The sequence below is a fragment of the Rutidosis leptorrhynchoides genome, chromosome 10, assembly GCF_046630445.1.
Source record: "Rutidosis leptorrhynchoides isolate AG116_Rl617_1_P2 chromosome 10, CSIRO_AGI_Rlap_v1, whole genome shotgun sequence".
NCBI lineage: Eukaryota > Viridiplantae > Streptophyta > Magnoliopsida > Asterales > Asteraceae > Rutidosis > Rutidosis leptorrhynchoides.
This window is the reverse complement of record NC_092342.1, coordinates 239,438,036-239,464,507: the sequence shown is the minus strand read 5'-3', so window position 1 is coordinate 239,464,507 and position 26,472 is coordinate 239,438,036. Positions and strand designations below refer to the sequence as shown.

The 26,472-nt window shown below is 30.6% G+C and overlaps 1 pseudogene; it reads left to right on the top strand.

Moving 5' to 3' along the window:
• The window catches only part of LOC139870899 (homeobox-leucine zipper protein HDG11-like), a 93,580-nt pseudogene that overhangs the window by 53,909 nt on the left and 13,199 nt on the right, over positions 1-26,472 (top strand).

Below are 26,472 nucleotides of genomic sequence, written 5' to 3'. Positions count from 1 at the left end.
AATCTCAAGGATTGAGTAATATCAGTCTTAAAAGCTGATTTTTGATCTTTAAGGAGATTATCCTTTCTGGGGATCTGATTCATTAGTCTTATAAGCTAATTTGCACGGTGCCCCCCATTGTACGAGACAGATCCTCTCATGGTTAGGATAAGTCTGACCACTTGGAGACCCTGTTTGATGCTGAGGTCTGTGGATTTCTAGCTGATTTTCGAGAAAAATTTTCAAAGTTTTTCGTAGACTCTACAACTGGTCTGGACGACAACTTCCTGACCTAAATCAAGAAGCGCGTGTATTTTTCTCTCGGAAGACTTTTCTTCCTTTTAAATTTCATTTATATTACAATAAACTGGGTAAAACTGATTAATATCGTCCAAAACAAAAGTATCTTCAATTATTTGTAAAAAAAATATGTGATATATGTTCTAAATAACTTGGTAAATTTTTCTCACACTTGACTTTTATTTTTCTTTCTTTGCCTTTTTATTTTCCTCTATTCCATTTTAAATGAATTCTAACATTTTGGGTTGTTTCTCAATTTATGTCTTTTCCGAGGTAACAATAATTTCGGTGTTAACACCTAGTTTTATCGTTCATAAATATGTATAAACATGATTTTGAATTCATTTATTTGAAAATTTTGAAAAATTTTACTAGAATTGGGTAGTCAGTATATATGACTAGGGATGTTCTTTATTATCAGAGAGCACTAGATTCTAATACAACTACTGCGTTACTAGTATTTTTAATGGTAACCAAGTGTATAAGTAAAAAATTTTAAAATCGAAAGAATTTAATCCCTTTCCACACTTAAGATCTTGCAATCCCTCATTTTCAAGAAATCAGTAATAATTTAAATTTTTGAGGGTGATTAGCGTAGAAAAATGATTAAATTTTACCAAAGTTTCCAAACATATTGGCGTTTGTTTGTTGAATGATAAATGGTGCACATTATTTGTTCATTCTCTCTTGTTGTTACATCACATTTGTTTTTCGTTTTGTCGTCAAAATTAGTAGCTTTTGCTGAACTTAATGTCAGTCTTTGAAAGTTCGCTGTTTTACCCTGTTGTGTACAATTGACAATATACATACATACAAATAATAACATGCATGGTAATTTGAAATGGGACTTAACATCCCACTTTCTAAATATAAATACGAAATATTAGTAACAAAATAAATAAAAAATGTTAAAAATTACATAAAAGTATCACAATATTATATGTTTTAAACATAAGTAAATAAAAATAATAAAAGATAAAAATCACCAACGGGAACTGTATCAATCTGGATAGGGGTTCCAGTTCATGTCATCGGTCGGGTTCCACGGTTGGTTATAGGTGTACTGATAGGCTTGGTTGGGGTCGTAGAGAGTAAATGGTGGTCGCATATCGGGCTGGTGTGGCGGATAGTAAGCAGGTCGGGTCGGTACGTAGTTATTTGGTACCTGAGATGATAGTTGGCTCATGATCTGATGCTAATGATAGTGCCATCTATCATGCTGTCGTTGCCTGGAATGCTCGTACACATTCTCGGCATGCCACTGCTCGTACTGACTATGTCTAGCCTCATTTGTCATTTCTACCTCATCTATACGCTGGTAAACGTCAGTAACAGCCTCCCTAATGACATCCCTAATCTCATCCGCTTCCTCCATTTCCTCATCTGAACCTCTCTCTACCTGTGGATGAGAGCCCTGATATGGTACTGCCTGATTGCGTCTGCTCTTTAATACCTTTGCACCTTGATAGACCCACAATCCTAAAGTCTCATCCTGTTCCCTACACACCATCAGTGGACCCCCTTGATCCCTATCTATACCCAAATACTCTCCAATGAGAGTCACAAAAATACCTCCTTCTATTATTCCCCCTTACTGTATTCCTTCCACCATTTTGGACAAATAAAAACCAACACAGTAGGGGATATTAACAAAGCTTCTAGTGTTTTGAATACACTTAAGGTAAAATAAATCGTGTAAGGTCATTTTTTCTTTTATGTTACCTCTTTGTGTAATCAAATTAGCTAAAAATCTATGTATAATACGAAGCTCTGCTTTGTTAATATCTAAATAGGAGTGTCTTCCTCCTCGCGTAAAAACATTTTAATTTGACATATGCCTCCAGACGGCGTCAGCGTCAAATTTCTATCTACCCTTTCACCATGATAAATCAAATTTGTATAATCAGGCAATAGTAATTCAGCGGGAGTGTAAATCTGTAAAGCCCTGGCCATGTCCAGCATGGAAATTCTGTATATCCTACGGCCAAGTAAAAATCTAAGAAAACTCTTATCATCTAACCTATCTACATCCTTATTAAAAGCTATAGAACTCATAAGCTCAACACACCACTCTTTATATACAGGCCTACGAGTGGTAAATAAACGTTCTCAATCGGGAAAATAAGAGCTACCATACCTTTGGATTAGTAGCAGTCTAACTGGGTTAGCTAGTTGGACCCTTTCCAAAGGCTCCCAATCGATTACCCTCGGTACTTCCACATTTTTCGTTACCAGTTTATATTTGTTACTTTGGTACGTTGGGTAATCTCTCCAACTTCTATCAATCCTTAAATTGGGATGCAACTGTTCTTCATGAATTGTTGGGTGTTCTACTATATGGTGAGCGGGAAATACTACGTAGGCAATAAAAAATTGTGGGTCTGGTTCATATTATGGTACGTGTTGATCATTATGATATTGTTGTTCTTGTTGTTGTTCCTGTTCAGGTTCTGGTTCATATTGTGACTCATATTGCATTTCTAGTTGTGGTTCGTTTTCAGGTTGTCTGGATGATGATGCACCGCCAGATTCGGTATATTTCTGCAAAACACATTAAATACAAAATTTGTGCATCCAAATATGCATTAGTGTTAGCAAAATAACAACTTGAAACAATTACAATGACATGTTTAAACCATATTAAACTCATGCTCATTTTCATATTTTTATCAATTCTACACTTTTTCAAATAAGCATATATGAAAATTTTTACAAAGTTAATAAGCATTCTACTCAAATAACATGCCAAAATAATCATTACTAGCAATTAAACAAGTTTCAAATGACATATACATCAATTTAATCAAGTTCATGAAATTTAGACTTAAAAAGTCCACTTTAATTCTCAAAAATCATGTTTAGGATCAAAGTTTGGATCATTTAGCTACCTAAACATGTTACACTACTTAATTTAGCAATAATTCATGACAAAAATCGGCCATAACCTGTTTATATCAAAAAGCCCCAAATTGCTCAAGAACACAAACCCTAGATTTCTAAAATTTTTGAAGTTTTTGGCTTCAAATCATGTTAAATAGCATCAATCTAGGTTATACATGCATAATATACTAATAATTTAACTCTAATTACACTAGAAATTAACAAAATTAAATTAGGACAAATATTTGTAATTATCACAAAAATTAAGAATTTTATGAGTTTAAGGGTGAAAATTTTACCTTTTTGCTTCCCCATCTGAGAAAAGGCATGATTATAGCTAATTGTAGAACGAAATTTGGTTGAATTTGGTGAAAAATTAATGATTTTAGAGGTGATTTTGGGAGAGTATTCATGTGTTTATGTGTGTGTAGAGTGAGGAGCAGAGTGCAGTTCATGGCCTTTATGTTTCTGTCCAGTTATCTGCCCTCATGCGATCGCATGAGGTTACAGGGTAAATCCCATGCGATCGCATGGGTCCCTGATTTTTTTTTTTAAATAAAAACCTTATACTTATTAAAATAAATAATAAAGTTTAAAATTTTGTTTTCTTTTAAAATGAGGGCGTTTCGGATCGTTATTCTAGTTCGTCTCTCGACAAAATTTTAAAACTTGTCATTTTTAAGCTTTGTTAAAAGCAAAGATTTTTGGGTTTTTTAAATGTTTTTGGCATACTTTAAATCAATAAGATTAAAAATAATGATAACAAAATTTCTCGTCCCGCCCTCGGGTAAAGCAATTTCGGTTCAACGACCTAGTCTTCAACTCACGACGAATTTTAGAAATCATATTTTTAATTTAATGAAATAAAGTAAATTTTGTTTTTAAATTCACACCAAACTTAATTTTAAAATGCATAATAAAATTTCACACAAATATCATTAATATTTAATTTTACAAACTTATATTAAAAATATTAATTTTTAAAATATTTAAAAACTTAAATATATTGGTTTTAAAAATTTACAATAATAATTTAATATTAATTTAAAAACAAGGTAAAAATTAAAATTAAAAATCTTTTTGATCTTTTATCCCACTTTAATCAATCAAATATTATCAAAAATATACGTCCCACTTTTGGGTAAAGTAATTTCGGCTATTTTACCTAGTTTTACTCCTGACGAATTTTGAACTATTTTTGGATTGATTGATTAAAGATATTTATACCTTAAGAATAAACGGTAAATTTCGCAGTGATGTAATAAATTTTTGTATGATATCAATAATTTCGGTTTCGCATACCTAATTTTATTGAATACCAATTTAATACTTTATAGCGAACGATTCAGCATTTATTATCAAAAGGTTAAAAGCAATAAATAAAAACAAATAAAAACTGTACATACTTACCTGTGAGATAGAATTCTCAGAGACCTGCTTTAGCCGACTCATAGGAGAGTCGTGTGATTTGGTTTTCCATAGCTACATAAGCGTAACCTCGATTCTTCAATATCTTTTCTTCTAAACATATGAACGGTCCTTCTCTGCATAGAGTAATAAATTCAGTATTTGAATATATTTGATTTTTCGAACATTTACCTTCGTGTGACCATTTTCCACATTTATGACATCTTTCAAGGTGTCGTGCTCTTCTTTTTTGTTGCGGATTTTGATTTTCCTTTACCAAAATGTATCTTGTGATGATCTTTCCTGAGTTCTTTCCTTGGTTTGTCCATTTTGCCTCTTATGAATGATACCAGTTCACTCGGAAAGATGTTATTATTACGTTTAGTAATCATAGCGTGTAGTAGTAGACCATGGTTCAGATCAAAGGAATTCTTCATCTCATAAAACCTAAAAGAAATAAAAATTCAGAATGGAGGGAGAAGACTAGTTCTTTAGGGTCTGCTAGGGAAAGAACATGCGGATTTCATTCTCGAAAACTACACGAAAACAGAATATCTAACTCTAACAGAAATACATATTACCCTATAAAGATTCGAATCTTCCCACACTTAGTTAGCTGTGGTGTCGAAATTCTGATTAACTTCATCTTCAACTTCCATTGGATTATCTATGTAATGTTTAATTCTGTGACCATTAACCTTAAATTCAACCCCGTTTGAATTTATCAATTCTACTGTTCCGTATGGGAAAACACTTTTGACTATGAATGGTCCAGACCATCTAGATTTCAATTTTCCAGGAAATAGCTTAAATCGTGAATTGAAAAGAAGAACTCGATCTCCTTCCTTGAATTCTTTTGAACTTCTGATTCTTTTATCATGCCATTTCTTCATTCTTTCTTTATAGATTAACGAATTTTCGTATGCTTCATGTCTCAATTCTTCTAATTCGTTTAGTTGACTTAATCGTAAACGTCCCGCTTCATGCAAATCAAGATTACATGTCTTCAAAGCCCAAAATGCTTTGTGCTCAATTTCTACTGGAAGGTGACATGCTTTTCCGTAAACGAGTCTAAAAGGTGTGGTTCCAATTGGAGTTTTGTAGGCTGTTCTAAAAGCCCAGAGTGCATCCTCCAATTTCATGGTCCATTCCTTCGGATTTGATCCTACGGTTTTCTCTAGAATACGTTTTAAAGCTCGGTTGGTATTTTCAACTTGTCCACTTATTTGTGGATGATAAGCGGTTGAGATTTTATGAGTTACTCCATATCTTTTGAGAACTTTCTTAAGTTGATTATTACAAAAATGAGTACCCCGATCACTTATTAAAGCTTTCGGTGTTCCGAACCTAGCAAAAAGACGTTTTAAGAAGTTGACTACAACCCGTGCATCATTAGTTAGGAGAGCTTGTGCTTCCGCCCATTTAGATACATAATCAATGGCAATGTAGAGATTATTATGAGATTTTGGAAATTGACCCATAAAGTCAATACCCCAAACGTCAAATACTTCACATACTTGAATGACATTTTGTGGCATTTCATCACGTTGACTTATTTTTTCGGCCCTTTGACAAGCATCACAGGATTTACAAAGAAGGTGCGCGTCTTTGAAAATTTTAGGCCAATAAAATCCAGCATCGTAGACTTTCCTTGCTGTGAGTTGAGGCCCATAATGCCCTCCTGTTGGTCCTGTATGACAATGATTTAAGATTTGACTGGCTTCATCCCTGAATACACATCGGCGGATTATTCCATCGGGACAACTTTTAAACAAATGTGGATCTTCCCAAAAATAGTGTTTTATATCACTAAAGAATTTCTTTAGTTTTTGGTACGACAACCCTTTTTCAAGGAATTCACATACTAAGTAGTTTGCATAGTCTGCAAACCATGGAATTTCATCATAATCAATCTTCAAAAGATATTCATCAGGAAAGTTATCTTATATGGCCGATTCATTTAGAACTTCTAATTAGGGATTTTCAAGACGAGAAAGATGATCAGCGGCGAGATTTTCTGCTCCTTTTTTGTCTCGGATTTCAATATCGAATTCTTGTAAGAGTAAGATCCAACGGATTAATCGTGGTTTGGCTTCTTGTTTCGAAAATAGGTATCTAAGAGCAGAATGGTCGGTATAGACCACCGTTTTAGTTAGAACAAGATATGAACGAAATTTGTCAAAAGCAAAGACAATAGCAAGGAGTTCTTTTTCAGTAGTTGTGTAATTCGTTTGTGCTCCTTATAACGTCTTACTAGCGTAATAAATAGGTTGAAATCATTTTTCAATCCTTTGTCCTAAAACGGCTCCCATTGCAAAATCACTTGCATCGCACATAAGTTCAAATGGTAGATTTCAATTTGGAGTTATCATGATCGGTGCATTAGTGAGTTTTTCTTTAAGAATATTAAAATATTTGATGCATTCATCTAAAAAGATGAATGGAGCATCCTTTTCTAGGAGTTTATTCATAGGAGTGGCAATTTTAGAAAAATCTTTTATGAAACGTCAGTAAAAATCGGCATGCCCTAGAAAACTCCTAACTCCTCTAACATTGGTGGGATGTGGAAGTTTAGCAATTACATCTACTTTAGCTCTATCCACTTCAATTCCTTCCTTTGAAATTTTATGACCAAGAACGATGCCTTCTTTAACCATGAAATGGCATTTCTCCCAATTAAGTACTAGATTTGATTGTTCGCATCTAATAAGAATTCGTTCAAGATTAACTAAACATGATTCAAATGTATCACCGAAGACTGAAAAGTCATCCATGAAAACTTCCATGCATTCTCCTATCATGTCGTGAAAAATTGCCATCATACACCTTTGAAAGGTTGCAGGGGCGTTGCAAAGTCCAAATGGCATGCGTTTGTAAGCAAAAGTACCATAAGGGCACGTGAACGTGGTTTTCTCTTGGTCCTCGGGTGCGATTGGAAATTGAAAGTATCCGGATAAACTGTCAAGAAAATAATAGTAACTATTTCCGGCTAATCTTTCTAACATTTGATCAATGAAAGGTAAGAGAAAGTGATCTTTTCTGGTGGCGTCATTTAATTTTCTATAATCAATACAAACACGCCATCCTGTTACAGTCCTAGTAGGAATAAGCTCATTTTTTCATTTGTGATGACAGTCATGCCACCCTTCTTAGGTACACATTGAACTGGGCTTACCCATGGACTATCAGAGATTGGATAAATTAAACCTGCATCTAGTAGTTTAATAATTTTTTTCTTAACAACGTCTTGCATATTAGGATTTAGTCTTCGTTGGCATTGCACATACGTTTTATGACCTTCTTCCATAAGGATTTTATGTGTGCAATACGAAGGACTTATGCCTTTAATGTCATGAATCTTCCATGCAATAGCTGGTTTATGAGCTTTTAGCACAGAAATGAGTTGAGGTTTTTCATTTTCTGTAAAAGAAGACGATATTCTTACAGGTAATTCAGATTCACCATGTAAATAAGCGTATTCTAAATGGGTTGGAAGTGGCTTTAACTCTAATGTCGATGGTTCTTTTATCGATGATTTGTATCGATATCTGTCTTCCTCTTTTAGCATTTGAAGTTCTTCTATTGTTGGTTCATATTCATTAGCCATAAGTGTAGCTAACATTTCAACTTCATCAATTGGTTCAGTTCCTTCTCCTAAAGAACATTCTCCTGTTCCTTGTAATTCTGGAAATTCTTCTAACAATTCTGCATGTGAATCTATAGTTTGAATATAATAACATGTATCATCTGCAGATTGCGGTTGTTGCGTGGCTCTATTAACAGAAAAGGTAACACTCTCGTCCTATATAGTTAGGGTCAGTTTCTTACCAAACACGTCTATTATTGCTTTAGCCGTGTTTAAGAATGGTCTTCCTAATATAAGAGGAACTCGAGAATCTTCTTCCATGTCCAGAATAATAAAATCTACTGGAAATACTAAAGTACCAACTTTAACTAGCATGTTTTCTATCAATGAAAGGAAGATTAACATTTATTTGTTTAAACATATCCAAGAATTTGGATTGCTCGGCTTCAAGTCTTTCTTTTCTCATTTTACTCGGGTAAGGAAGCGGTGGTTGGTATGGTTTAACATAAGGCTTTGCCTTAACTATGTTATCTTCATTAACCTTTTCAACTACCGGTTCTGTTTCCTTATCTTGCTCAGATTGTGATTCTTGTGTAGTAGGAATAGAGTCATCAGAATTTACAGGCATTTCAGGTGGTTTAAGTGTAATACCACTTCTTGTGGTAATGGCTTTAGCTGTTTCATTCCGGGGGTTAGCATTTGTATCACTAGGTAGACTCCCCAGTTTTCTTTCACCTATCAACCTTGCTAGGTTGCTTACTTCTTGTTCCAGATTTTGAATAGAAGCTTGTTGATTTCTAAATGCTTGAGCATTTTGTTCATTCGTTTGTTTCTGAGATGTGGAAAATTGCGTTTGAGATTCAACTAGCTTTGACATCATGTCTTCTAAATTTGGCTTTTTATCATCGGTTTGTGGTGGTTTATTTTGAAAAATAGGTCTTTGCTGATTGTAAGTATTATTAGATACTTGTTGATTGCTAGGACCTTGTTGGTTATTGTATGGAACATTTCGGTTATAATTCTGATTTTGATTGTAGTTTGGTCTTGGCGGTTGATAATTATTCTGATAATTATTTCCAGGCCTTTGGTTCATGTATGAAACATTCTCTCTTTGTTCCATTGTTTGTTCAATACTGAGACAATCTTTTGTCAAATGTGGTCCTCCACACTGCTCACAACTAATTCGTATAGCATGAATATCTTTAGTCATCTTTTCCATTCGTCTTTCGACATCATCTATCTTTGCGGAAATGGAATCAAAGTCATGGCTAGAATCGGCTCTAGCCGCTTTAGATGATCTAACGATATCTTTTTCTTGATGCCACTCATGTGAGTGGGAAGCAGTGTTATCAATAATTTTGTAAGCTTCAGTTGTGGTTTTCTTCATAATGGAACCACCAGCTGCTATGTCGATGTCTTTTCTTGTAGTGATGTCGCATCCTTGATAGAATATTTGTAATATTTGATAAGTGTCTAAACCATGTTGCGGATATCCTCTCAACAACTTTCCAAATCTTGTCCACGCCTCATATAGTGTTTCATTTGGCTTTTGTGTGAACGTAACTATTTCTCTTTGAAGTCTCACGACTTTAGATGCCGGAAAGAATTGTTTAAGAAATTTTTCAACTAAAACATCCCATGTATCAATCGCCCCTTCAGGTAACGATTCTAACCGATCTTTGGCTTCTCCCTTTAAATTTCATGGAAATAACATGAGATAAATCTGTTCATCCTCCGTTTCTCGAATTTTAAATAGAGTACAGATCATATTAAAGGTGCGAAGATGTTCATTTGGATCTTCCTTCAGCGCACCACTAAATTGGCATTGATTAGTTACCATGTGTAGGATTTGTCCTTTGATTTTATAATCTGGCGGATTAATGTCTGGTTGAGTAATTGCGTGACCTTGGCCAGTGCGTTTAGCTCTCATTCGGTCTTCCATACTTAGAGGTTCAAGTTTTTCCATGATTGAATTTGTTGAATCTGAATCACTTGAGGATTCTGATTTAATGGTTTCTTCCTCGATAATCTCTGAATGAGTGATTTGTGGTTCAGGAGGAATGATTAGGGGTTCAGGATCTCTGAATTGTCCCTGAATATCCTCCGGATTCTCAATTGTGAGGTTGGGTTCAAAAAATGGATTATCAAAAATTTGAATTGGAGTACTTGGTCGCCTAGATGATGATTCTAAAGAAAAATTGACAGTGACAATGTTAGCTAAATGTCTTGATCGAGTTACAGGTGGTGAACGTATGAAAGGTGGTGAACGTTTTGCTCGGTGCATTCACTAAATATCCTATTAGTTATAAAAGATAAAAATTATATAAGTTATCAAATTAATAGAATTTTCTGATTTTGCCCACGTTTTGAATAGCCAATAAATGCAGCAGGTAGCCAGGACCCTTTAAATCGGAAGCCCACAACTCGCCACTAATAAATCCAATTATTACTACGAACCAGAAAATTTTGGATGTCTATCAATTTAACCACTTAAAATAATTTATTGTTTTGAAATTTTAGAGAAGAAATAAAAAATTCTATGTCCTAAAAACTAGAGCGTCGAGAAATAAGAAAGAAAAAGAGTGCGTCGAAAAATAAGAGATCGAAAAATAAAAGGTTGAAAAATAAGCGTCGAAAAATAAACAGTCGAAAAATAATAAAAATAAGAAAATAAGCGTCGAAACTTAGTATTCTAAAAACTAAATATTAAAAGTTACGTCTAAAGGTATTAAAGCTTAAAAGGAATTCTATATCCAAAAAGGCAATAACTTAAAAAGTACTAAAATCTTAAAACGGTGTCGCAAAATTCTAAAGCACCTAAATCTTAGTCTAAAAAAAAAGCACTTAAGGGATTTTACAACAAAGCCTAAAAATCTAGAGCTACTATGGCAAAATACTAAGTTTAAAACTAGTTACGAACGATAAATATATAAATTATGAATTAAACGATTAAAATATATAATTTATAAAAAGATATAAAAAATAATAAAATTACTTATTTTTATAAAAATATTATTTTTATTATTTTATAAAAGTATTAATTTAATAAAACTAATTAAAACTAAATATACAAAATTAATTAAAACTTAATCTAACTAATATTAAATTAAAACCCTAATTAATATTAATTAATAATAATAATTATTAAACCTTAACCCTAATTCGTACGTCCAATGATCAGAGCTGTCACCTCAGCTCATGCGATCGCATGAGTTGAGGGTTTTATAGCCATGCGGTCGCATGAGCTCGGGTTCCAGGCCAAATTATTTGGGCTGCTACAGTACGGCCCGAATACTTTTTACTTTTTTTTTTAACTTTTCTGTTTTTAATTTAAATAAAATATTTATATAAATTAAATAAAAATTATATTTAAAAATTAAAATAAAAATACTTTATAATTTTATATATTTTAAACAAACTCTTAAAAATATATATATATATATATATATATATATATATATATATATATATATATATATATATATATATATATATATATTGTTTTTCTTTTTATATTTTTGTATTTTTAATATTTAAAACGTATTTTTACAAAAAGAAATTAAAACATAATAAAAATCTTTTTTTATAGCGTTTCGCTTCGGTGTTTAAGAGGTTCCCCGGCAGCGGCGCCAAAAATACTTGATGTGTGCAGCAGCGTATACGAAATAGTTATATTTTTATTGCGAAGTACTATTAAATACGATACAATTTTACACAAGTTATTTATTTATTTATAAAGTGGATATACCTAAATCTTGCTACAACACTTATAGGCAGTGTACCTAATCGTACAGTAGTGTAGTTTTTAGTAAGTCCGGTTCGTTCCACATGGAGCTAGCCAAGTTTAATACTATATTTTTAAAACTATATTTGTATAAATATATATATATATATATATATATATATATATATATATATATATATATATATATAAATAAATAAATTATTATTATTATAAAAGGGGGTTTTTAGCGTTTAATGACCGGTTTGTCGATTTTATGTCTTAAATCACAATTAAAACCTAATGTAAAATATTAAAAATAAAAATAACTTAATTTAAAGCGTAAAGTAAATGACGATAATTAAAATACGATAAATTAAAGTGCGATAAATAAAATAACAGTAAATAAAAGTTGCGATAATTAAAAAGTACGATAATTAAAAGTGCGATAAGATATAAAATAAAGGAATTATGCTTATTTAAACTTCTGTAATCATGATGTTTGACGTATTGATTTTAATTTATTACCATGGGTTAATTGTCCTTTGTCCTGGATTATTCGATATGTCCATCTGGTTTTTATCCATAACAGTCCATCAGTCATAAATATAAAGTGCGAGTGTCCTCGTTAAATTATCCTTATACCCGAAGTCAAATATTCCAACTAATTGGGGACTTAAACTGTAACAAGGTCTTAATACTTTGTTTAATAATTACACCAGGATAACGACTGCGTGTAACCCAAGGTTTTAATACTTTGTTAACAATTACGCCAAGTGTCCTTGTACATAATTCACCCCTGTTTTAATGAGTCCATTGACTATTAATCCATTCCCGTGTCCGGTCAAATGAACGATTATTAGTACTTATAAATATCCCGCCCATCGTGTCCGATCGAGTGTATGTGGTTATTTATAATTACGTCAAATTGTAAATCTCTATATTAAATTAACGAACTATCATTCAGTTAAATAAATATAAAGCCCATTAATAGTCCATAGTCCAATTTCCACAAGTGTCGGTCTTTTGTCCAAACTCCAATTATGGTACAAAGTCCAATTACCCCGTCTTTAATATTTTAGCCCAACATCACGATTACTTTAATTTAAATAAGCATAATAATAACTTAGCTACGAGACATTAATTTAAAAAGGTTGAACATAACTTACAATGATTAATAATAGCGTAGCGTTACACGGACAGAATTTCGACTTACACACTTACAACATTCGCCACTATAACCTTATTATTATTAAATTTAAATTAAAATTAAAATTATAAATATATATATATATATGTGTGTGTGTGTGTGTGTGTGTGTGTGTGTGTGTGTGTGTTTTTGAGAGAGAGATTAGAAAAAGATGTGTATTACTCGTTGCCCAAACTTGCAATTTATAGGACCTGGCCTGGAATCTCCTGCCATGCGATCGCATGGATTTAACACTGCCTGGCCATGCGATCGCATGGCCCCCTGGGACAGCTCACATTCGCTTGTTTGCTAGTTTGCCGACGGTTTTTAATATATAATATAATATATATATATATATATATATATATATATATATATATATATATATATATATATATATATATATATATATATATATATATATATATATATAATTTTAAGAATTATTTATATATTATATTATATTTTATTTATGTGCATAGTTGACTTGTAATTTTAGCTCCGTTGCGTCGCGCGTTGATAGTTGGTTTATGTCCCGATTCCGGATTTTCGAACGTCCTTGTGTACAATTTAATATCTTGTATTTTGCGTTTTGCAGCTCGTACTCTTGTAATTTTGAGACCTTTATTATCAATAAATTGAACCACTTGGATTGTACTTTATACTTTTGAGCTTTTTGGTCATTTTCATCTTCAATTCGTCGAATCTGTCTTTTGTCTTCACCTTTTATTATTTAAACGAATATCACTTGTAAATAGAATAATTGCAACTAAAAGCTTGTCTTTCTTGAGGGATAATGCTATGAAATATATGTTCATTTTTAGCATTATCAGTAGTAAAAATACATATGACGATACTGAACAACTAAACAATGCAGGGTTGACCTCGGATTCACGAACCTATATCATTTGTATATATATTAATACACATATTTGTAATCGAACAATTATATTTATTATTATTAGTGATATATTTGTTACTAAAATGATTTATGCATTCCATTAATAACTTACATATATTTATTTTATATATCTTACTTATTATAAAAATCATAATAGAGTTAGGTTATATATATATTAAATATATTTTTTTTATGTAACTAATATTTATTTGGTTAAAATAATATTAATAAATAAAAAGTCGTAATATCTTTATAACAATAATATCAGTAGTTATAATAATACTAATACTCATTTTAAAAGTGATGATAATAATAATACTGTTCATAATAATAATTATAAAATTAATAATTTTACTGTTAATGATATTTGTGATAATAATTTTTGTAATTGCATATTAATAATACTTATGATAATATAAATAATAATACTTATAATCATATTAGTAGTAATAATAATAATCTTATTATTAATTTTAATGATGATAATAATATCTTATAGTATGATAGTTATAGTCATACTTAACTTATCAATAAAAATAATAACAATTATGTCAATCTTATTACTAATGTTAACCTTAATAATAATACTCTTGTTAATAATAACAATAATAAGTTTCAAATGATACTAATACTAAAAATTACGTTATTAATACTTAATGGTGTTACTTAATAACAAAATGATAATAATATTAGTCATAGTACTTATGTTTATATAATAATAGTGATAATAATAATAGTTATAATACTAACAATATTTTTAATTATAACTATAATCATAATATTGTTGTGAATTACTACTTTTAGGTGACAAAATCTACAATAATAATTACATTAATGATGTTAATAATTAATAATAATAATAATAATAATAATAATAATAATATCCATAATACATAATAATAATAATAATAATAATAATAATAATAATAATAATAATAATAATAATAATAATAATAATAATAATAATAATAATAATAATAAGGTTCTAATGCTAATACTTAATAATAACTAAATGTTAAAAATAATAACAACAATAACAATAATAATAATAATAATAATAATAATAATAATAATAATAATAATAATAATAATAATAATAATAATAATAATAATAATAATAATAATAATAATAATAATAATAATAATAATAATAATAATAATAATAATAATAATAATAATAATAGTAATAGTAATAATAATAATAATAATAATAATAATAATAATAATAATAATAATAATAATAATAATAATAATAATAATAATAATAATAATAATAATAATAATAATAATAATAGAAATAAAAATTAAAAGAGTTATACCCTTAAAAGCTTCCAAAAAAAAAGATTGCCTCAAACAAGGCTCGAACACCTGACCTCCGGCTCACCCGCAACAACCTTAACCATCACTCTGTCGCATGTTTTTCTGAATGAAATCTATTTTATAACCTTAAAACCAGTTTATAATGTGTTTCATCTTCTTCTTCCCATAACTCAAATCGACATGAACCAAAATCAAACATAAACACGAATTAATTATTCGATCATTAAAGAAGAGAAACGGCATGTGTTGGCTTTTCCTTTCATCAAACAACAAAAACAAAAACAAAAAATAAAAAAAATAAAAAGAAATAGCAGGCCTGCTGCTGTTCGTGACACACAAAAAAAATTCGACTTTTGATTTTGATGCCATTTTAGACAAAAGTTGCAACACGAATTATGTTGTAAATGATTCATGGAAACTATATGATGCATTAATTTTAACAGAAAAGACACACAGAAACCCAATTTGAACTTAGAACAACCGTTTGACTTTTTTAGAAATTACCTTTGACTTCAAATTTCAAACTCGATATGAGAAATTGGATTATGAAACTTCGCAGTTAGTTTACATAACTGGCTTCTAACAAAATTGTATTCATATATTTGGATACTTAGTTCGAATTTTATTTATGGACAAAAAGAGTTATGGCGAAACAGGGTGTTGAGTAAATATTGGGTTTTTCTGTTTAATTTTTACATCAAGCAGCAAACCTTATAGAGTGTAATAAAATTAGATTGTTGCTGTATTATGATTTGATTTGGAATTGGATTGTAGCGAGCCATATATCGACGTATAACAATATTACGGACAAGAAGTACACAAGTATCAATCAGAAGAAGAAAAGAGAGATTACAGATAGATACGTGCATCAGATTTATCTGTATGTAATATTTATATTTATGTAATTTATTTTAATGAATAGTTATTATATTAATAATAATAATAATAATAATACTAATTAATAATAATCTTAATAATGATAATAATTTTTATTGATAAAGATACTAATATTAATAAATGATAAAAAAAATGCTAATTTTATTAAGAATAATAAGTTTAATAATAATGGTAACTATACTAATATTAATTTTTAGTGATACTAGGAGTAATACTTAAAATACCAATAATAAGAAAAATAGAAGCATTAATAATAATAATACTAGTATCAATACTAGAATATATATATATATATATATATATATATATATATATATATATATATATATATATATATATATATATATATATATATATATATATATATATATATATATATATATATATATATATATATATATATATATATATATATATATATATATATATATATATATATATATATATAACAAATTTTCATATTTATGTGTTATATTTAAAATATAATAATAATATAAATAATATAAATGTTGATATTTGACATACTAATATTATTATAACAACTATATTTAAATTTATTTCATTATTATTACATATTGTTAACTATGTAATATTTACTAATTATAATAATTTATATTGAATATTTAATATTCTTATACTATGCATATAATATTAATTAGGTATAGAAATCATATATATATTCATTTTAATAAGAATTTAATTATTTTGTATATTATTTTATATATTTAATTCAGATGATTAATTTGTATTTTATTATTTCAATTTATTACACACACTGATATTTGTATTTATATACCTATACATATTTATTTCTAATGGTTAAATTATATTTTATAACTTCAAATTATAATATTATCTTACATTTAGATATATATACATATTTATTTACAAACAATTGTTCGTGAATCGTCGATCACAGTCAAAGGTTAATTGAATATATGAACATCGTTTCAAAATTTTCTAGACTCAACATTACATACTTTGCTTATCGTATCGAAATCATATAAAGATTAAGTTTAAATTTAGTCGGAAATTCCCGGGTCGTCACAACATACCACTATATGTTTATGATTTTGAGTGAATTATATAAATTTTATTACTCGAGATATATAAAAGTATATTTTTATCATATATAAATTTTAATATAAATTTTTATTTATTAATATATGACTTGTATTATTTACTTTAATAAAATCTGATAAATATATTTATATAAAATGACTATATTTAAGGTATATAATAAACATGTATAGATTTTGAAAGTCATTTTGGGTCAAACTGATTTTTATTAACTTTTGCATATCGGTCTCGAGCATTAGGATTGTGATACACTACGACTTGACCTAAATTGTTAGACAGATATTGACCAACATATAAATATATATATATATATATATATACTTAATATAGGTTCGTGAATCCGAGGCCAACCCTGCACTTGTTCAGTGCCGTCATTTTCATTATTGCTACGAAATACAGTATCGTGAGTTTCATTTGCTCCCTTTTTAAATGCTTTTACAATATATATTTTTGGGCCTGAGAATACATGCGCTATGGGGATATTCTATGCATTATGGTTAATGTCGGTTACCAGGTGTTCAATCCATATGAATAATTTTTATGCAGATGGCTATATGCATGCATGATGTTTATGAGAAATGAAAATATGAAATCTTGTGGTCTATTAAAAATGATGGAAATGATTATTGATGATACACTAATGAACTCACCAACCTTTTGGTTGACACTTTAAAGCATGTTTATTCTCAGGATTGAAAGAAATCTTCCGCTGTGCATTTGCTCATCTTAAAGATATTACTTGAAGTCATTCATGGCATATTTCAAAGACGTTGCATTCAAGTCGTTAAGTTCATTAAAGATTATGGTTAAGTAAATGACAGATTAGGTCATTTATAATTTGTATATTATGAATTGGTATGCATGCCTGTCAACTTTCGATGTAATGAAAGTTTATCTTTTTAAAACGGATGCAATGTTTGTAAAATGTATCATATAGATGTCAAATACCTCGTAATGTAACCATATGTTATTGTATTCGTCATTATGGATTAGGACTGGTCGCTTCATATGGTTACATTTATGTATTCTGTTTATACATTCTTGCTAGTTTTTTAATAAAATTCCGCCGTTCTAAAAAAGATTGTACATTTTGTACTCATTATCTGTTTTAGCATTTTTGGTTTCTTTCATATCATCATTTTTGTGTGAAATTTATTTTTTGAGAAATGATCGAATACAAACCAACAGAGTAATTGTGCAAATTGACTAATCGGGTATTTTTATTTTTTATTTTTATTTTTTTATTTTTTGATAGTTGGATAGAGTATCAATCATTGCAGCCAAGTACATAGGTAGATCAATGTTATAACTTCCACCAGTACAACCAATTCACATGTCTTCACTTGATTTATCTATGGCTAGTTATGGCGGCGACGGTGGTGGTACATCGAACCACCAACGAATGGTGATGATAATGAACTCTAGTGGTCCTTCTTTGGACCTTGATCTTCTAACCGGTTCAGCCATGGGTGCATCATCTAGCACGATCAATCATGACCATCCGTTTCAAAACCACGTGTATCTTTCTTATATGGACAAATCATTAATGGCGGAAATTGCTAATAATGCCATGGATGAGTTGATTAAGCTTGTGCGGACGAATGAGTTGTTGTGGGTTAAAGGTCGTAAAGAAGGGATGGAAACACTTAATCTTGATTAATACACTCGGGTTTTTCCTCGTCCTAATGATACTCTGAAGAACCCTAATGTTAGAATCAAAGCATCGAGGGCTTCTAGCGTTGTTATGGTGAATAGATCGCAATTGGTTGATATGTTTCTAGATTCGGTTAGTAATTAAATTCTACCCCTTCAATGCTTAATCATGATTTTCTTTTGTTTTTTATTAGTTTAACATAATGATGGTGAGCTATCACTTTGGCAGATCAAATTTATCGAGCTGTTTCCATCGATCGTGTCTAGATCAAGAACGATAGAAGTGATCTCACCTTGACAGTTAGGTTCAAAAAGTGGGACTTTGCAACTAGTAATTAGTTCTTAGTTTACATCACAATTTGAGTGATTTTGTACATTTTTTAGCTAATATTGTTTTATTAGGACTTACATTGTTGTTTTTTGCTAGATGTATGAAGAATTACAGGTGCTTTCGTCGTTAGTTCCCACGAGACAGTTGTATGTGCTTAGATTTGTTCAGCAAGTTGAGCAAGGCTCGTGGGCCGTTGTCAATGTTTCGTATGATCTTCCACAGTACAATCTTTACACTCAGTCGCGACATAAAACACGCTGCGATCCATCTGGAAGTTTGATTCAAGATATACCTAATGGCTATTCAAAGGTAATAAATCTTTCTTTCCCTTAGGGTGCGTTTGTTTCCCTCTTAATTTAATGATTAAATTCTGAATGATGAACAACATTTTGTACATTTGTTCGTGACATCTGAATGACAAACGATGCTGATAGCAATCCGTGTTAAACCATTCAGGGTTGAATTACTCACCTCCATTTCTTAATATACACCTTAATTTATGTCCATAATACTTATTGAACAACTATATTCTTCTAAATAGGTCACCTGGGTAGAGCATGTGGAAGTAGAAGAAATGGACCCAATCGATAAGCTCTATCAAGATTTTATCCATAGCGGTTTGGCTTTTGGGGACAAATAATGGATTGCTGTTCTTCAAAGAGCATGCGAAAGGACCACTTCTTTTAAGATAACCAATGCTTCATCTCATGATCTAGGGGGAGGTATTATTATACTTAAATTTCAAATAAAGAAGTATTAACAAATTTGTCTTCAATTATAAATGCAATACAGTGTGACTAATTAGTAAATTCGTTGGAAATTTATCGTTAGTAAATTCGTCAGCTAAAGGCAAGAGGAGCATGATGAAGCTAGCACAATGAATGGTGATCAACTTTTTTTCAAGTATAAAATGGTCATCATCAGTGGACTTCGGTTGCGCGTCCATAACGAGGCTACCGATCCAGCCCAACCCAATGGCATGGTTCTTAGAGCGTCCACAACAATTTGGCTACCGATTCCTCCACAAATTGTCTTTGATTTCTTCAGGGATGGAAGGACTAGACCTCGGGTACTATATACTAATCATACATAATAATCCTTCGGAAGTATATATATTTTTTTGTCGCGCATTTGTGCAGTTGGACATTTTATCAAACCAAAATCCTATACAGGAAGTTACACATATCTCATATGGATCTCATCCAGCAAACTGTATATCCGTCCTTCAGGTAATCAATTATTCAGACGTTATTTAGCTATTTAAACCTATAAGATTTTCCCAGTTTAGTTTACCTGGGGAAGTGGAGTATTTTTACTCTGATGTGTGCGGCCTAACTAATTTATCCCGTGACCATTTCTGACTCTTTTTCACTGGCCACTAATAATGCTAAAAACGAACATATATTTTATAGCATTATCTCTCAAGAAAGACAAGCTTTTAGTTGCAATTGTCCTATTTACAAGTGATATTCGTTTAAATAATAAAAGGTGAAGACAAAAGACAGATTCGACGAATTAAAGATGCAAACGACCAAAAAGCTCAAAAGTACAAAATACAATCAAAGTGATTCCAATTATTGATGAGAAACGTCTCGAAATTACAAGAGTACAAGACGCAAAACGCAAAATACAAGATATTAAATTGTACACAAGGACGTTCGAAAATCCAGAACCGGGACCAAAGTCAACTCTCAACGCTCGACGCGACGGACCAAAAATTTCAAGTCAACTATGCATAAGAATAAAATAATATATATAATTAATTATATATATTATTATATAATATAATTTTACGCAGCCCACGTTTTGGATCTAATATGTGAGCTGTTTTCAGACCTCCGCACTCGCGGTACTTTTGTGAAGGAAACCTCAGCACTCGCGGAACTCTACAGTGCAACGTGGGCCTATAAAAGCCATCGAATTCTGCACGAATTTTACATCTTTTTCTTTCCTTTCTCTGAACGTAATAATATATATATTATAATTTTAATTTTAATTTTAATTTTAATTCTAATAATAAGGGTATGTTAGCGAATGTTGTAAGGGTGTAAGTCAAAATTCTGTCCGTGTAACGCTACGCTATTTTTAATCACTGTAAGTTATGATTAATGTTATTTTTAATTTAATGTCTCATAGCTAAGTTATTATTATGCTTATTTAATACCGAAGTAATCATGATGTTGGGCTAAATTATTAAGATTGGGTAATTGGGCTTTGTACCATAATTGGGGTTTGGACAAAAGAACGACACTTGTGGAAATTAGACTATGGGCTATTAATGGGCTTTATATTAACTAAACGATACCTCGTTAATTTAATATATAGACTTATAATTTGACGTATTTATATATAACCACATACGCTTGACTGGGTACGGTGGGCGGGATATCTATAAATACCAATAATTGTTCATTTTACCGGACACGGAACTGGATTAATAGTTAGTAGACTTGTTGAAACAGGGGTGGATTACATTCAAGGGTAATTGGTGTAATTGTTAACAAAGTAGTAAAACCTTGGTTTACACACAGTCGATAACCTGTTGTATTCATTAAACAAAGTATTAAGACCTTGTTATAATTCGAATCCACAATTAGTTGGAATATTTGACTTCGGGAATAAGAATAATTTGGCGAAGACTTCCACATTTTATGATTATGACTGATGGACTATTATGGACAAATCCGTATGGACATATTGAATAATCCAGGACAAAGAACAATTAACCCATGGGAATAAACTAAAAATCAACACGTCAAACATCATGATTATGGAAGTTTAAATAAGCATAATTCTTTTATATAATATTTAATTGCACTTTTAATTATCGCACTTTTATTTATTGTCATTGTATTTAATTGCACTTTTAATTATCGTACTCTTTAATTATCGCAATTTTATTTTATCGCACTTTTATTTATAGCAATTTCATTATCGTTATTTACTTTACGCTTTAAATTAAGTTATATTTATTTTTAATATTTTACATTAGGTTTTAACTGCAACTAAAGTTTTAAAAATCGACAAACCGGTCATTAAACGGTAAAAACCCCCTTTTTATATATATATTTGTTTTTTTTATAAATTAAAACTAATATAGCGTTAAGCTTGTTTAAGTGTATCCATGTGGAACGAACCGGACTTACTAAAAACTACACTACTGTACGATTAGGTACACTGCCTATAAGTGTTGTAGCAAGGTTTAGGTATATCCATTCTATAAATAAATAAATATCTTGTGTAAAATTGTATCATATTTAATAGTATTTCGTTATAAAAATAATACTATTTCCTAGTACACCTCGCACACATCAAGTATTTTTGGCGCCGCTGCCGGGGACAACACTTAACGCCGGAGCGAGACGCTATATAAAAAAAATTAGTTTTTACGTTATTTTTGTAAAAATATATTTACATAAGTTTTAAATATCAAAAATATAAAAACATAAAAAAAAAAATATATCTTTAAGTCAAAAAAAAAGAAAAAAAAAGAAGGTATTTTTAGTTATAAAATACTAATAAGTTATTTTATAAGTTTTAGTTATATTATAAAACATTTTCTATAAAATAAAAACAGAAAATTAAAAAACAAAACATAAAAAGTAAAAAAATATATATATAAAAAAACTGAGTCTGCATAAAAATCGACCTAAATCTCATCTGAATCTGGAATATCCGCACTCGCGGTACTTTTTTCCAGCTAGGATCCGCACTCGCGGAGGTTTCTGACAGGTCAACACAGCCAACATTAATTTCGAAATTAGGGTTAATTTTATTATTATTAATATTAATTAGGGTTTTAATTAAATTAATATTTAGTTTAAGTTTTTAATTTATTTGTATTATTAAGTTATAATTAGTTTTATTAAATATATAAACTATAACTTTTATAAAATATTAATATAAAAATAATATTTTTATAAAAATTGTACTTTTTACAACTATAAGTTTTATTTTTAAAATTTCGTATCTTTTTAATTGTTTATTTGTAATATTTGTAATTTTCGCTCGTATTTAGTTTTAAGTCATAGTTTTTGCCATAGTTATTTTTATTTCTAGATTTTTAGGCATTGCCGTAAAATCCCTTAAGTGCTTTTTCTTTAGACTAAGATTTAGGTGCTTTAGAATTTTGCGACGCCTTTTTAAGTTTTAGTACCTTTTTAAGTTATTGCCATTTTGGATTTAGTTTTTCTTTTAAGCTTTAATATTTTTAGACGCAACTTTTAATTCTTAGTTTTTAGTTCCTTTTTAAGTTTCGACGCGCTACTTTCTTATTTTTATTTTTCGACACTTTTTATTTTTCGACGTTTTTCGACGCGCCCTTTTTCTTTCTTATTTCTCGCCGATCTAGTTTTTAGGACTTAGATTTTTTCTATTTCTTATCTAAAATTTCTTTAAATTTCAAAACGAAAAATTATTTTAAAGTGGTTAAATTGATAGACATCAAAATTTTCTGGTTCGTAGTGATAGTTGGATTTGTACGTGGACCGGGTTATTGGAGCCAAACAGTACTCAATTATATTGAGACCAAACGAATCCTGCCCCTCTGCTGCATCTTTTGGCTATTCGAAACGTGGGCAAAATCAGAAAAGTCTATTAATTTGATAACTTATATAATTTTTCTTCTTTTTTAAAAACTAATAGGATATTCAGTGAATGCACCGAGCAAAACGTTCACCACCTTTTGTACGTTCACTACCTGTAACTCGATCAAGACATCTAGCAAATATTTTCACCGTTGATTTTTCTTTAGAATCGTCATCTAGTCGACCAAGTACTCCAATTCAAATTTCCGATAATCCATTTTTTGAACCCGGCCTCACAATTGAGAATCCGGAGAATATTCAGGGACGATTCCGAGATCCTGAACCATTAATATTTCCTTCAGAACCACCAATCATTCAAACAGAGATTGTTGAGGAACGAATCATTAAATCAGAATCCTCTAGTGATTCAGATTCAACAAATTCAATCATGGAGAATCTGGAACCTCTAAGTATGAAAGACCGAATGAGAGCTAAACGCACTGGCCAAGGTCATGCAATTACTCAACCTGACATTAATGCGCCAGATTATGAAATCAAGGGACAAATCCTACACATGGTAACAAATCAATGCCAATTTATTGGTGCGCCGAAGGAAGATCCAAATGAACATCTTCGTACCTTTAATAGGATCTGCACTCTATTTAAAATCAGAGAAGTGGAGGATGAACAGATATATCTCATGTTATTTCCCTGGACTTTAAAAGGAGAAGCCAAAGATTGGTTGGAATCATTACCTGAAGGGGCGATTGATACATGGGACGTTTTAGTCGAAAAATTTCTTAAACAATTCTTTCCGGCATCTAAAGCCGTAAGAATTCAAGGAGAAATTGTTACGTTCACACAGAAGCCAAACGAAACTCTATATGAGGCGTGGACAAGATTTGGAAAGTTATTAAGAGGATGTCCGCAACATTGTTTAGACACCTGTCAAATAGTACAAATATTCTACCAGGGATGCGACATCACAACAAGAAAAAACATCGACATAGCAGCTGGTGGTTCCATTATGAAGAAAACCGAAACTGACGCTTATAAGATTATTGATAACACTGCTTCCCACTCACATGAGTGGCATCAAGAGAAAGATATCATTAGATCATCTAAAGCAGCTAGAGCCGATTCTAGCCATGACTTTGATTCCATTTCTGCAAAGATAGATGCTGTCGAGAGACGAATGGAAAAGATGACTAAAGATATCCACTCAATACGAATTAGTTGTGAGCAGTGTGGAGGACCACATTTGACAAAAGATTGTCTCAGTATTGAACTAACAATGGAACAAAGAGAGAATGTTTCATACATAAACTAAAGGCCTGGAAATAATTATCAGAATAATTATCAACCGCCAAGACCAATATACAATCAAAACTAGAATTATAACCGAAATATTCCATACAACAACCAACAAGGTCCAAGTAATCAACAAGTATCCAATAATACTTACAATCAGCAAAGACCTAATTTTCAAAATAAACCACCACAAACCGATGATAAAAAGCCAAATTTAGAAGACATGATGTCGAAGCTAGTTGATTCTCAAACTCAGTTTTTTACATCTCAGAAACAAACGAATGAACAAAATGCTCAAGCATTTAGAAATCAACAAGCTTCTATTCAAAATCTGGAACAAGAAGTAAGCAACCTAGCAAGGTTGATAGGTGAAAGAAAACCGGGAAGTCTACCTAGTGATACAAATGCTAACCCCCGGAATGAAACAGCTAAAGCCATTACCACAAGAAGTGGTATTACACTTAAACCACCTGAAATACCTGTAATTTCTGATGAAGCTATTCCTACTCCACAAGAACTACAATCTGAACAAGATAAGAAAAAAGAACCGGTAGTTGAAAAAGTTAATGAAGACAACACAGTTAAAGCTAAACCTTATGTTAAACCATACCAACCACCACTTCCTTACCCGAGTAAAAAGAGAAAAGAGAGACTTGAAGCCGAGCAATCCAAATTCTTGGATATGTTTAAACAGATAAATGTAAATCTTCCTTTCATTTATGTGATTTCAGGAATGCCTAGATATGATAAATTTCTGAAAGATCTAATCACAAATAGAAAGAAAATGGAAGAACTCTCGGCTGTTACTATGAATGCTAATTTTTCTGCAGTGCTGTTGAATAAGATACCAGAAAAATTATCAGATCCAGGAAGTTTCACAATTCCATGTTTTCTGGGTAGTCTTAGTTCAATAGAAGCATTGGCAGACTTAGGTGCTAGTATAAATTTAATATCGTATTCACTATACGTTAAACTAGACCTTGGAGAATTGAAACCAACACGAATAAGCATACAACTAGCCGATCGATCAGTAAAATATCCTAGAGGGATAATGGAGAACATGTTAGTTAAAGTTGGAACTTTAGTATTTCCAGTAGATTTTGTTGTTCTGGACATGGAAGAAGATTCTCAAGTTCCTCTCATATTAGGAAGACCATTCTTAAACACGGCTAAAGTAATGATAGACGTGTTCGGTAAGAAACTGACCCTAAGTATAGAGGACGAGAGTGTTACCTTTTCAGTTGATAGAGCAATGCAACAACCGTAATCTGCAGATGATACATGTTATTATATTCAAACTATAGAATCACATGCAGAATTGTTAGAAGAATTTCCAGAATTACAAGGAACATGAGAATGTTCTTTAGGAGAAGGAACTGAACCAATTGATG